This window comes from Xiphophorus couchianus, chromosome 23 (assembly GCF_001444195.1).
Source record: "Xiphophorus couchianus chromosome 23, X_couchianus-1.0, whole genome shotgun sequence".
Classification (NCBI taxonomy): domain Eukaryota; kingdom Metazoa; phylum Chordata; class Actinopteri; order Cyprinodontiformes; family Poeciliidae; genus Xiphophorus; species Xiphophorus couchianus.
Genome location: NC_040250.1, coordinates 896,460 through 910,666, shown reverse-complemented (window position 1 = coordinate 910,666; position 14,207 = coordinate 896,460). Strand labels below are relative to the sequence as shown.

At 40.4% G+C, this 14,207-nt stretch overlaps 1 long non-coding RNA gene across 1 annotated transcript; it reads right to left on the bottom strand.

Annotated features, from left to right (window-relative positions):
• Positions 1 to 8,239: 8,239 nt before the first annotated feature.
• On the bottom strand, positions 8,240 to 9,980 carry LOC114138778 (uncharacterized). The gene is made up of 2 exons (XR_003594296.1): positions 9,868 to 9,980; positions 8,240 to 9,616 (listed from the first exon to the last, which is right to left on the bottom strand). It is a non-coding gene; the product is annotated as an uncharacterized LOC114138778 (long non-coding RNA).
• Between the last annotated feature and the right edge of the window lie 4,227 nt (positions 9,981 to 14,207).

Below are 14,207 nucleotides of genomic sequence, written 5' to 3'. Positions count from 1 at the left end.
AAGCCCCGATTCATGTCCAAGGAGTTTCTGGTTTTCTGATCCTACCAGTGTTTGACCACTGCTTTTGTCTAGTCCCTGCTGCCATCAGAGGAGTTTCTGACCTCCTGTTGCTGAACCCTGCCTGCCTCCTGTCTACTGGATGTTGGATTTTCCTTGCCTGGGACTCTCCTGTGCCCGACCCTGGACCGTTTTGCCTCTCTGGCTGGTGGATATTCTGAGACTCCAAACCCAGGCTGGATTCTCGGCCGTTGTGGATCCCGGTTCTTGGTAAATCTCTTTGTGTTTTCCCTGGTTTTCATCCAGTCACGACTCTCTCCTCCGTGTTTGTGACCGAACCCTGTGGATCTTATAACTTATAACTTTTTCACATTTCTGCATGAAATGTATTATGATCTTAACATGTTTCAGAAACTTTAAAGAGCAGAGAAAACAGTTTGCACCTGCCACTCCTCCACTTAGAGATTAACTGAAAAGGCAGCTGTGATTTCCGCCTCCATCTGATGAAAGGCAGAGTTCACTAGATTTACTGAGTCATATTTTACCAGCCAGATGCAGAAAACATCAAATAATTGTGTCTTTTTGTGTGATAGTCGTGGTTTTTACACATTAACAAAATAAAAGAGGTGACTTTTCACACGTTCTCCTGTTTCACCCTCTCAGCTCTTTTCACGAACCCTCTCACTTCCCTGCGGTTTCTCCTGCAGACGTCGACTCGCTGCTGTTCTCCAGCTGACGGAGCGTCATGCAGACCGACACCGACAGGGAGTTACTGTCCAAAACCAGGCGGGGAACACGGTGGCTGCCCTCACCCCGACAAGCTGGGATTAGGAGCTCACATCGCCCCTGACTCCACGTGTCCGGTGGTTTCTATGGAGAGCTTGACTGCAGCGGCTCCGTGTCTGGTTTAACAGGCGGCTCCGGCCTGCCAAGAAAAACGTCTGGAGCTTGGTAAACAGCAGACACGTGCTGCAGGAGGCTGGCTGCTGCCTGAAACGTGCAGCTTCTGCAGGTGACTCCTGATTAGTTCAAACTGTTAGTCTCATTTTAATTTTTGCAGAAGTAAGGGTTTTGTTGATATGCAGGTGTTGGAGACTTCCTCTTAAATCCACGCAGGTTTAACAAGTCAAAAGTCCTGGCTGTGATTCAGCTGCAGGGTCTGTTAAAGAACAAAATGTTATCTTTGGCTCAGTGGGTTTTCTTAGACCCATGCAACGGCTCCACTGCTGGAGAACAGAATAAAATAAATATAAAACATTTAAAAATCCTCTTTTTCCAAATATTCCACCCAGTTTCACCATAAAGTCTGTTTATTTTCCCACAATCAGCGGTGTTTACTTGTTCCCCCAGAATCCCTGACAGAGCCATGACCCAGTTTCTCCCGCCAGGTTTCGATGTTTCTTGTGTTTCCTGTCTGAGTCGGACTGTGACCGAAGCCACCTGAATGTGGGTCAGTGAAATCTGTTCAACTGCGGCTCAATGCCACACAATGCACAACCAAACCTGCAGCAGACACGTTGCAACATCACAAGTGCAAAAAAACTGCTAGTCGACAACGACCAGCATTGGTTTTAGCTGACAAGATGTCAGTATAACCCAGTAAACCATAAATGAACGTCTGATATATAAAATAAAAAGGAACTCAGTGCTTTGCTACTAATTATCAACACTAAGACAACTAGATAACAAGGTCAGGAAAATGTTTTAATTAAAAATAGAGAGGGAAAATAGGTCAATTATGCTAGCTTGACTTTGACAACCTTAACACGTAGGTGTGCTGCAGAATTCGCTCTTTCAGTTTTCAACTAAAAACAACAAAATGGCGACGTACACACCAACCCTGACAGATCATCAGCAGCAATGGCAGCAGTAGCCAATAGCAGCGGTAGCTAATAGCAATGGTAGCTAATAGCAACACAAGCTAATAGCAGCAGTAGACAAGATGTCAGTATAACCCAGTAAACCATAAATGAACGTCTGATATACGTTCATTTATGGTATATCACACGTTATATAGCAATGGTAGCTAATAGCAACACTAGCTAATAGCGGCAGTAGCTAATAGCAGCACTAGCTAATAGCAATGGTAGCTAATCTACCACAGTGATCACTTATTAATAATCGTAAAATAAACGTCAAGCCTGAAAACATAAAACTGTAACGAACTGAATGTTCTGTTCTTTGTGTGGGAAATGTTTGCGTAATTTTGGTGTTCAATCCAGACACATTATTGGGGCTGCTGTCAGTCGGTTGCTACGGCAACGGGTCTGTGTGTAGCGTAGCCGACACAGAGAGCGAGAAAAGGGCAGAACACGAGAGGTTTTGAGTTATTCTTCGATTCTTCTCCACGGCGGCAGGTTTCAGCCAGAGCTGTCTGGGTGCCGCCACCTGTCGCCCAGACTCAGCTGGGAAGAACCAGAGGTTTCACACTTCAGCTGGTTTCATTTGGTTTGAAATGTGCTCTTAGCTACAGCTGCCACTGCCGCAAGTCCGACCTGAGGAGACACAGACGACGGTAATGGAAGAACAGCAAGGACAAGCGTTTCTGCTAAAAACGTGGGTTTTTTAAACTGATGCGATCACTCCGGGTTTGTCTGAGGATCGAAATAACACCACTGCCTCCGTCCAGGAAGGCAGGTTTCTACTCGGTTAATTCAGTTGTTATAGAAACAGCCTTGCCTACTTTCAAGTAATTGATTCCTGTTTGACAGACAGGTTGCAGTCTTGCCAAAGAAAAGCCACATTAGACATGGAGCTCATTTCCACGAAACATTTCACCATCTGCTAATGTGTCCAGCATCGCGCTGAAAAAATCCAGAGTTCCCCCGGACCTTTTCTAGGAATACCTTGAGAGGAAATCCAGACCATGTTGCAGTGCTTAATTTCATCATAGATTAACATCAGCCCTTTTTTCCAGTTGCTGAATCAGGAAGTTGCTTCATTTATCCATCTATTTTCTGTCTGTTTCTCTCCGGTTCAGAGTCGGTACGCCATGTCCCCCGCTCCGTGATGTAAGGGTCAGAGCCTCTGGATGTCCATCAATCTGAATTTAAATAATAAATCTCAAGTTCGTAGCCTTAAAACGTAAAATAGCTATTTATTTGGATGACTTTAATGAAAGCTACTTGGAGCTGCTAGCTTCTACTTTGGTGTTTTCTCTGCTGTGTTGGTCAAAACGTTCTCTCACTGAAAACACAGCAGAAACTTTTAATCAAATCTACTCTTCTTCCTCACCCTTAAGCTGTAATGATGTAGATAAGTTGGTAAATGATTTTCAGTCTAAAGTCTGAGATATTATTGATTCCATTGCCCCAATTAAAATGAAGGTTGTGTCTGATAAAAAGAAATCTCCATGGAGAAATACACAAACAGTTAGATCTGCAAGACAACTCTGCTGTAGGGCAAAACGAAAATGGCGTAAAACTCAACTCCACGTTCATTGTGATATATATAAGGAAAGACTACGTAACTATCATTTAACACTAAAACATGCAAGAGAGGCTTTCTTTGCGGATGTCATAAACAAAAACATTAACAATGCTCCAGCTTTATTTGCAACAGTTGACAGAATCACAAACCCTCCTGTGATGTTACCGCCTGAATTCCAATGTTTTGCCGCCTGCAACCAGTTTTCCAGTTTCTTTTCAGAGAAAATTCATAAAATCAGAGGATTAATCTGAACATCCACTATAAAGTCAGTACCAATGCTGAGCCCAAACAAAACAAATACAGGAAAAATGACCCAATTTCAACTACTTAATTATAAAACCCTACAGGAAATTATAAGTCAATAAGCTCCAGTTCCTGCTGTCTGGATGTCCTAGATCTATAACTCTAGAACATTTCTTTAAGAAAGTCCTGCCTGTTATTGCTGCTGATCTGATCCAGATAGTAACTCATCGCTCTCATCAGGCGTTTTCCCCCAGGCTCTGAAAACAGCAGTAATCAAACCACTTATAAAAAAAGAACAATCTGGACAAATCACTAATGCAGAATTACAGGCCGACCTCTGACCTCTGACCTCCCATTCATCAGCAAAGTTATTGAAAAAGCTGTTTAAACAATTAACTAGCTTCCTAACTATAACCAACCTCTTTGACTCCTTCCAGTCTGGTTTCCATGGTTACCACAGCACAGAGACTGGCCTAGTCAAAGTGTACAATGACATCCATATAAATACGGACTGTGGCAGAACCACAGTGCTGGTTCTGTTGGACCTCAGTGCAGCTTTTGACACTGTTGACCTTGACATATTACTGAATCGACTGGAGAGTTGGGTCGGACTCTCCGGTCCAGTGCTTAACTGGTTTGAATCTTACATAAAGAACAGGGATTTCTTTGTTTCAATTGAAAACTTTTCATCAAAGAGGTCAAAGGTCACCTGTGGGGTACCCCAAGGTTCAATGCTAGGGCCCCTTTTATTCAATATTTATATGCTCCCACTAGCTCAGGTTATAACAGGAAATAATATTAGCTACCATAACTATGCAGATGACACACAGCTCTACATTACGATGTCACCAGGTGACCTTTGACCCCATCCAATCACTGAACAGATGCTTAGAACAGATAAATGCGTGGATGTGCCAAAGGTTTCTCCAGCTGAACAGAAACAAAACTGAAGTTATTATTTTTGGACCTAAAGAGGAACGATCTAGAGTTATAGATCTGGAGTTATAGATCTAGAGTTATAGATCTAGAGCTATAGATCTAGAGTTATAGATCTAGAGCTATAGATCTAGAGTTATAGATCTAGAGTCAATGCACAGCTTCAGTTATTACAACTGAAAACCAGCGATCAGGCCGAAACCTGGGAGTAGTGATGGACTCTGACCTGAACCTCCAGAGCCACATAAAGACAGTTACAAAGTCGGCCTTCTATCACCTGAAGAACATTTCCAGGATTAAAGGACTAATGTCTCAGCCAGATCTAGAGAAACTCATCCATGCGTTCATCTTCAGTCGTATTGATTATTGCAACAGCGTCTTCACAGGTCTGTCCAACAAATCAATCAAACAGCTGCAGCTGATCCAGATGCTGCTGCTGGCGTTCTGACTAAAACCAGGAAGATAGAGCACATAACACCAGTTTTAAAGTCCCTCCACTGGCTCCCTGTAGCTCAAAGAATAGACTTTAAAATACTGATGTTAGTTTATAAATCACTGAACAGCTTAGCACCACAATACATTAAAGATCTGCTGTTGTTGTATCAACCTTCCAGACCTCTCAGGTTCTGGTTCTGGTTCTGCTCTGCATCCCCAGAACCAGAACCAAACGAGGAGAAGCAGCTTTCAGCATCTATGCACCAAAAATTTGGAACAAACTTCCAGAAAACTGTAAAACAGCTGAAACACTGACTTCCTTTAACTCTCAACTAAAAACCCACCTGTTTAGAATTGAATTTGAAATGTAATCAATTACAAATTTATTGATGGAACTTGACTTAATGCTTTGTTTTGATTATTGATTCTATATTGCTTTGTGTTTCTGTGTTTGATATGATGTAAAGCTCTTTGAAATGTCTTGCTGCTGAAATGTGCTATACAAATAAAATTTGATTGATTGATTGATTGATTCATTAAAATCCAGTTTCATGAAGCGTTGACCTCTGGGTTAAATCAGCTTCAACAGTGAAATGATGTGGCATTTTAAATCAACTTCACTACTTGTTTCAAACCAAAACCATCAACGCAAAACTTATTTAGTATCAAATATTTGCACAATAATTACCCTCAGTTGAGTCACATCAGGCAGGAATGTATTTTCTTACTGTGATGAACTGATACCTTCACCAGGCGCAACCAGCTGCCTAAATCAAAGTATACCAGATTTTAATCCAGTCACAGTTTCCGTCATATCGCTCCTTTGGTTTAAAGTCCATTTAATGAAATCCCAAAGATGGTACCGGAATGACCAGAACTTCCCTGTTTTGTTGAATTAATTTCAGGATCACTAGATTCAATTTAATCAACAAAGACAAACACTTTGGTGTTTTCTCATCTGATAGTCCAGTAGATACGGTTCAATTGGGAACAAAACCACGACATTTGTCCTATTTTCAGCCAAACCAACCGAACCCTCTGAGCAACCTGTTCCCCTCCTAGCCTGTGGGGGCGCTGCACCAAGAACCACTGAAGGAAACCACACAAAAACCTCTGATGACACTGAGAGCAACTTCCTGTTTCACCAAATGGAAACTAAATGGAGGCGTCAGATTTTAGCGGTTGGAGGATTTCTCTTTAGTCTTTGGCTGAAGACCAGGAGCCATTTCTGCTGCTAGCACCAGGCTAAAGCTTGTGTTTGTTTTGGTTGAATTTACCCAGAATGCCATGCCCTATGCATAGAATGGAACCAGAGTTCACTTCAACCGAACCCAGACAGAGGCTTGGTGGGCCAGAGTTTGCTTTTTGGTTAGCATCAGAGTTTGATTAGCATTCATATCTCCCCAAACGAACCAGACTTTCTAGCAAATGGACTGAAGTTGGATTAAAGTGTAAAAATGTACAATCACGTTACTGCAGACATTTATTTTTACATTTGTCCATCTAGATTTATTTGTTTTTCTATTAAATAATGCATCATATATGTGTCAAATTAAAAAAATTAAATGTTTTAAAGATATTTTTTCTAAACATGTTCATATAATCAAAGAAATAGAGCTTTTTCTAGTCATTATGTTATAAATGCTAAAACCAATGAAAACAAATCTGCACCTGATCTCACAACCATGTTCTGCCATCCACCTGCAAAAATCATTCTGCTCAAAATAAAAAGTGAACATAGGATGTAAAACTTCTTTAAATTGTAAGCATTGTTTACATGCTTATTCCTTCTGAAAACAGTAAATAACTTTGTAATTTTTTGTGTTGGCTTAATAGAAGAGGCGAAACAAGCTAAATGTTCTGCGTTCACAGCAAACCGAACGATTATTTAGGTTTTGTTTTATTTCCTGATCTTTTTCTGCCGCTATTTTTCTTTCACCATCACAAACATCTCCATCTCTCCTCCATCAGCTGGCGAGGCGACTTCTTCTGATGTTAAATAGTTTGAGCACTGCTGCCACTTAGTGACCGGAGGCTTGTTCATCATCCAAGCATGAATAAAAGACATATAATAAATAGTTTATCCATGAACATCAAGTACATGTTTTAAATCACGGTACTCAGTTGGACATTTCTTTTAATTAGAGTTTTAAATAACAGTAATGTGTCGTTATTGTATTGAATCACTGCAACGTTTTGTGTTTTCACTGCTTTTGATTGTTTCTGTGACCGACGCTTCGTTATAAGAATTAAAGCATCGTTTACCTAAATCCTCCCGGGGATTTAGGTTATTCCTCTGCATGTGTTGTTATGCAACATTTACGCTGTGAGGAAATCTGCTGCAGCTTTGCCTGTTTTTCAACTTTTCATCACATTTTAATTCTGACATCATCCTGAACCTGCAAGCAAATTAATATGACGTTTAGGTCTGCAGGGACCAGTCAAAGCCCGCTGCAGCATGAAAAATAACAAAACAGCTGTCCGTTCTTGGAAATATCTGGCTTTCTCTTTCTGCTGTATTATAAGATATGTCTGCTTTGACAATCTGCAGCATTGAGCCTCATATTTTCATTCAGAAAAATCACAATCTGTCAAAGGTTTAGGGTCATTTGCACCCCAAAAATAATCTTTTCAACTGCTCATTTATTTTCAAGAGAGCACGGTTTGTAGAAAAACAATTTGTAGAAAAAAATATCTGATATTATATTTGACAGGATATTGAAATATACTTAGCATTTAAAATTAGAAATCTTGGGCGTGCCGTGGTGGCGTAGCGGTTAGCGCGACCCGTATTTGAAGGCCTTGAGTCCTCGACGCGGGCGTCACGGGTTCGACTCCCGGACCCGGCGACATTTGCCGCATGTCTTCCCTCCTCTCCTTCCCCGTTCCTGTCAGCCTGCTTTCGTAAAAAGAGACACTAGAGCCCACAAAAGACCCCTGGAGGGGTAAACAGAAAATTAGAAATCTTTTGTAGAAATACTTTAAATCCTGTAAGACAGATCAGCCTGCTTTCAAAGGTTTGTGTGGGTTCAAAATTAAAAATAAAGGAAAAACTTTGCAATTTTCAACCTTTTCTTTTCAGACATGTTCAAACTACTTGCTGACTGCAGTCATACAGACTTTCATTTCCCAAACTGAGGAATATGTGCAAAGCGTAAAGGAAGAAAATCGACAACATGACAGACAGGAACCAGGCTGATTTACCTTTAAAGAGTTATTGTGGATGGCAGCTCCAGCAGCAGTCAGTCTTGCAACAGATCTGAAGAAGACTCTGACTGAAGACTGTTGCTATGTGACTGCTGCTATGCGACAGTCTCATGTAGTTTTTTTTGACTGTTTTTCCCTCTGTGACCTGTGATATAACGTGTCATTTTCTCCCTCTGAGGTTCAGGATTTAAGGTTTTCATGGCAATCTCACATCCTCCGCCGTCACTTCATGTCCTGTAACTCATGTGAATCAAAGCCGGACAACTGGATGAATTTAAAAGCAGCAGATTTCTCTTCCAGAATCAGGGACGTTCCAACAATCACAGAGCAGGACAGACACAGGACATCGCTTCAGTTTGAAGCTTTTCCACAGAATCTTCTCCCTTCGATTCGATCCATTCATTTGTTAAAACAAGAAAAGTTCAAATGAGCAAAGATCCACTCTGACGGGAATCCTGCTGCGTCTCCGTTGACCATAAAATGAAAATCATGAAAATAAATTTGCCCAATGGAAACAAACCAATTTCGAAAAACTCACATTTTTTGTTTGACTGAATTTAAATTTGTGTATTTAGCTGATAAAGTGGAAACCTTTTTCTTCGCATTACACAAGTCATGTGATCAACAACAGGATGATTACTTCTGACGGAAATGCAGAAGAAAACGACAACAGTTAGTAGTTGGTGGATGATGGAGCGGCATGTTTTTTTAACAAACATATTCACATGTGATTTTAATTTTGTTTCTTATTTAATACAAACACTGCAGTTGTAAAATTGTGTTTTTTCGAGGTTAGCGGAGAATCGCCAAAATTCATTTGTAATGAAGACTGTCGGCATCAGCTTCGTTTCCACTGACCATAAAATTGCTGTATCAAAATTATCAGTAGAAACATTTTTCTCGCATCATGAGTCATGTGATCAACTACAGGAAGTTACTACTGACGGAAACACCGAAGACGACAACAACAGGAAGTGGTTGAAGGGTAATGTTTTTTAATGACTTATCGCGTGAACAAACATATTCACAGATTACATTAATGACGTTTCTTATTTAATGGAAACACTGTAATTATGAAAAGTTGATTTTGCGACATTAGCAAATATTGATAACGTTTTCTGCAGATTTGTAACAGAAACACAATTTTATGTCAGTTTTCAAAGAACATTTATCAGTTCTTGGTTAGCCGCTCAATTATGTGATTTTTAGAAACTGTCGCACCTTGAAAACATGAAATAAATATGTTTGTGATCACATATGTATTGAGACTGAATCCCTGTTGTGGAAGGCAGAGTCATAATTATCGACGGTGATAATAAATCTGCGTTGTTACGTAAGCGTCCTAAAGGAGAAGGTGAGGAAAGACCTGCTAAATGTGATGCCCACGGGTGTGTGCTCACAATAGAAAAAAAGGAGCATGCATTTCTTTGACGATGGGTGTAGTAATGGTGTTTCACCAGTAGGTGGCGCATGGAGACTCTGAGCTGCCTGTTGCTCTGCCGTTTTCTCATAAGCTGAGAGAAATTGGAGCAACACAGACTGCGTCTCCCATGTGCTCATTTTCATACACTTTTCAGCTTTATCTGCTGCTGACGGGTCCGGAACCCTGGTACCCGTTACATAAAGCTTTCATTGATGGTTTCACATCAGAACATGACAGCATTGCAACAGGCACATTTAAAAAGATGGAAAAACTGAATGTTCCCCACTAAGCAGCGAAACAGAATCAAAACGCTGCCAAACACGAAGCACTTCTATGATTTATAGAGGTCTTCCTGACACACGCACATCTAAAATTCAACATTTTCTGTCCCTCATTCAGAAACTCCCATCATCACCTTCCTAAACTGGCCTATAATAATGACTTTTTTTTTTGGCCAAAAATAAATCATTTTTTGCTAAATGATTTTTGCACAAAATATCTTTTGGAAAGAAAGAGGTGGGGATTTTTTTGCTGTCGGCAAAAAATGACTTGGGTAGTTATTTAATAAGGTGACGACATTTCACAAAGATCCATCTCACAGAGTGAGATCCTCCAAGCCTTTATGTCTGCTAACGATGATTTTGGCTCAGAGAATACGGTAAAAATAATGCAGTTTTATTTATTAAGCACATTTTCAGCATCAAGGCAATTAAAGGTGTTTACATAAAAACCCAAAGTGAATCGTGTGAATACATAAAAACCAAACCTCTGTCTGGTTTGGTTGGTGAACTCTGGTTCAGTTTGAATGTGAACGCCAAGCGGACCGGAGACCAAAAGCAGGAAGTGGACCACAGCACAGGGCATTCTGGGTAAATACAGCCAAAGTTAACATGTTAGCCTAGCGCTAGCAGCAGAAATGGCTCCTGGTCTTTAGCCAAAGACTAAAGAGAAATCCTCCAGCTGCTAAAATCTGACGCCTCCATCTTGTTTCCATCTGGTGAAGAAGGAAGTTGCTCTCAGTGTCTTCAGAGGTTTTTGGGTCGTTTCCTGCAGTGGTTCTTGGTGCAGCGCCCCCACAGGCCAGGAGGGGAACAGGTTGGTTTGACTCAGAACCACAGCAGCTGGAGGTGGAGCAGATGATGGAGTTCTGGTTCCAGTAGAACCGGGTCTACTGAGCTATCAGTAAATTCAGATTACAGGATGTAAGAACTGAAAGTTTAAAGTTGAAACATGTTAGCATTTAGTCGATCAGTTTTCATGTAGTCATAAGTATCTCTGTGTTTTGCGTTTTTGCTGCGATCCTGGTAATAATCATCATCTTGACTCCTGAAACCAGCTGGGCGTGGAGCCAGACGAAGCCACTCTGTGTGCAGGACTGATTATTTTACCACATTCTGTTAAATAACTGACGGTTTGCTGGAATCCTCTGAATCTGTTAAAAGCCAAGGCGAACCTTTCCAGGAAGACGTAGTAAAACCACTAAAGCAGCAGGTCGGATAAAATCCTTGTTCTCATTACCCTCAGCGTCTCTGTGCTTAGCCGACTGTAAGGACTTTTACCAGAAAGGAAAATGAAAAGATTAACCTACTTTCACTCTTCTGATGAAATTAAAAATCCTAATTTGACGAGTCAGAAGAGAAATTCAGCTTGGGGAGCAGCAAACAGAGAACTGATCTCTTATTCTGTGGTGTTTTTCAACATATTTTACTTCCAATATTTTATCAATTTTTACAACTCTGATAATTTTCTAGTAATCCAAAACACAAGTAAATGTACTAAATGACCAGATAATGAATAAATGTAAGTAAAATTAATACATGTAAGTTATTTAATGAGTAAAACATAGTTATTCTGATTTAGGCTCTGCTACGTTCTCCTACTGCTCTCCAGTGTCCCACCACTCAACACGTTGGAACAGATTAGAATTTAAAATGAGATTTTTCTCACTTTCTGGTGTTAATTAAAAAGGATATTTTTATGTCTTTTAATCATTTGATTTGGATTAATTACATAGATTTTAATGCAATTAATCCGTTTTTTTCCTTTTACCAAAAGTACAGCGTAGGAACCTTTGTATTTGTGTGTTTCTGGTACACCCGTAAATCAGGCAACATCCGCCAACAACAGTGGTGGATGATGACGCAACATCTCTCGGTCCACTGGAGGTTAATTTCTGCGTCCAATCTGATGGAAAAGACAACTGTTTGTTGTTTGGACGATGTGCAGCTGCAACCAAAGCTTTCATCACAGTTCATCCAAAGTGTTGAATTCAAATCTCCTCTGGAAAATCACCAACTACAATTTCCACAAAACGCCGCGCACGCAGCCATCAACGCCTGACTGGTGCAGCTGTTTCCATCCGACGCCGTGATTTTAATGACTTACTGTCTGAAGAATCTTATTTACATGTGACTCTAATTTTTATTTTTATTTTATTTTACCCCTCCAGGGTCTTTTGTGGCTCTGGTGCCCCTTATAAGACAGCAGGCTGACAGGAAACGGGGAAGGAGAGGGGAAGACATGCGGCAAATGTCGTCGGGTCCGGGAGTCGAACGGCCGCGTCGAGGACTGAAGGCCTCCAAATACGGGTCGCGCTAACCGCTACGCCACCACGGCACGCCCTCATGTGACTCTAATTTAACGTTTTATTGAATGGAAACACAGCAACTGTAATATTGTGCTTTCTTTTTTTTACCTTAGTGGAATATAGACAACGATTTGAGCACATTTGTAATGGAAACACAGTCACTGTTTTTCTACCACCTTGGAATAAACACCAGGAACTGGATTTTCTTACCTTGCTTTTAGTTTACAAACTGTATCTTTATGTCCATTTATTCAATAATTCAGCATCATCAAATGATAATTTTTGATATATAGTTTTGATTCATCAGAGATCCTGCAGTTAATTTGACTAAAACTTTAAGTTGAGTCGCACCACTACTAGATAAATAAACTGAATTGATTTGAATAAGTAACCCACCAGTAACCTAAACAATCCAATGTGTTTTGTGAAAGATGGGAAAACTATGACATCACTATGACATAAGCTGCAGTTCTGCAGTAAAATGCCAATTAAAGGCAATTCTAATACCAGACAGGTGCTAAACTCTAACAAGCTGTTGTATTTCACCAGGCGTTGCTAAGTGAAGCCTAGCATCGTCAGGATGTGTCCTGGACTGGTATGCGTGCTCCAGTGGTAACCGAGCTTGAACCAGTTTAATGAACCTAGTGGGTTTTTGCCGTGGTTAAATTTCCACTGTCAGCAGACCGTGAATGAAAATAATGGATCTGAATATTCAGTCAGATGTGCTTTGAATCCTGTTTTCAACCTATAGCTCCACTCTGTTGTGGAGAGGCGAGTGGAATAAAGTTTACGGCTGTTTGGGGTTTGTTTTGACACCAGGCGCAGATAAAGCCTCGTGATTCCAGCAGCGAGCTTTATGAGCCCGGCTTGGATCATTTTGACTCAGTAGCAGAGTCTGCATTTCTCACAACGCAGCAAAGTAACACTAGAAAGGCGACTCCTACATACATTCTTTGACCGTTGGACTGCTTGATTCACCAATGAATACTCCATAACCCAATACATCTTTAGGAGCTTATCAATTAGGTAGATTTAGGTCTGATTAGTTTTGCACAGGGACCAGATGGAGTTGAACAGATTATTTCCTTTGATAAATTAATTAATGACTTGAAAAGTGACTTTTACTTTTATTCAGGTCATCTTTGTCTAATATTAACAATACTGTCTGAAATATTTAAATATGACTAAAATAAAACAAAAACAGAAAACCTCTATGTCCTGGGTGACCAGCCCAGGCACGCTAGTAACTAGCCAAGCTAAGCTAATGGACAACAGAGAAAGTAGAAAATCCAGTGGGCGACTAACCAAGGCATGCTAGCAGTTAGCTTATTAAAGGCTAACCCTAGTCTATTTATGCTAATGGACAACAAGGTAGGCAATCCAGTGGGTGACTAGCCTGCTAGCAGTTAGCCTATGCATGCATGCTGACAGTTAGCTTATCCAAGGTTAACACTAGTCTATTTGTGCTAATGGACAGCAGAGGAAGTAGACAATCCCATGGATGACTAGCATAGACATGCTAATCACCAGCCTCTCCAATGCTAATGCTAGCTAGTACACTCCTCCATTTTCCAGCACCGGCCGCTCAGTTGTTGGTCTATCATTAATGAGATCAGTAGCGTCAGAACAGATATAGCCTCTACATACAGGAAGTAGCACAATAATCTTAATATTGGCACTAATATCGCACCATACAAACAGAACCAAATAACCGCAGGTCAAACGGACCGTTGGCCAGATCCATACCCATGTGCTGAAATGTTTATATGAACCTTATACTGTATATCTTCTTTTTGTTATAATTTTCATAATTTATGGAGACAAAAGTAAAAAAAATATTCAAAAGTTTAAAGTCAAAGTGAAAAACATTTCTATAAAATGACAATGATGGATTTTTAAAAAATTGTCAGTCAAAATGACAGACAATAAAAAAGTGAAGTTCTGCTGAAG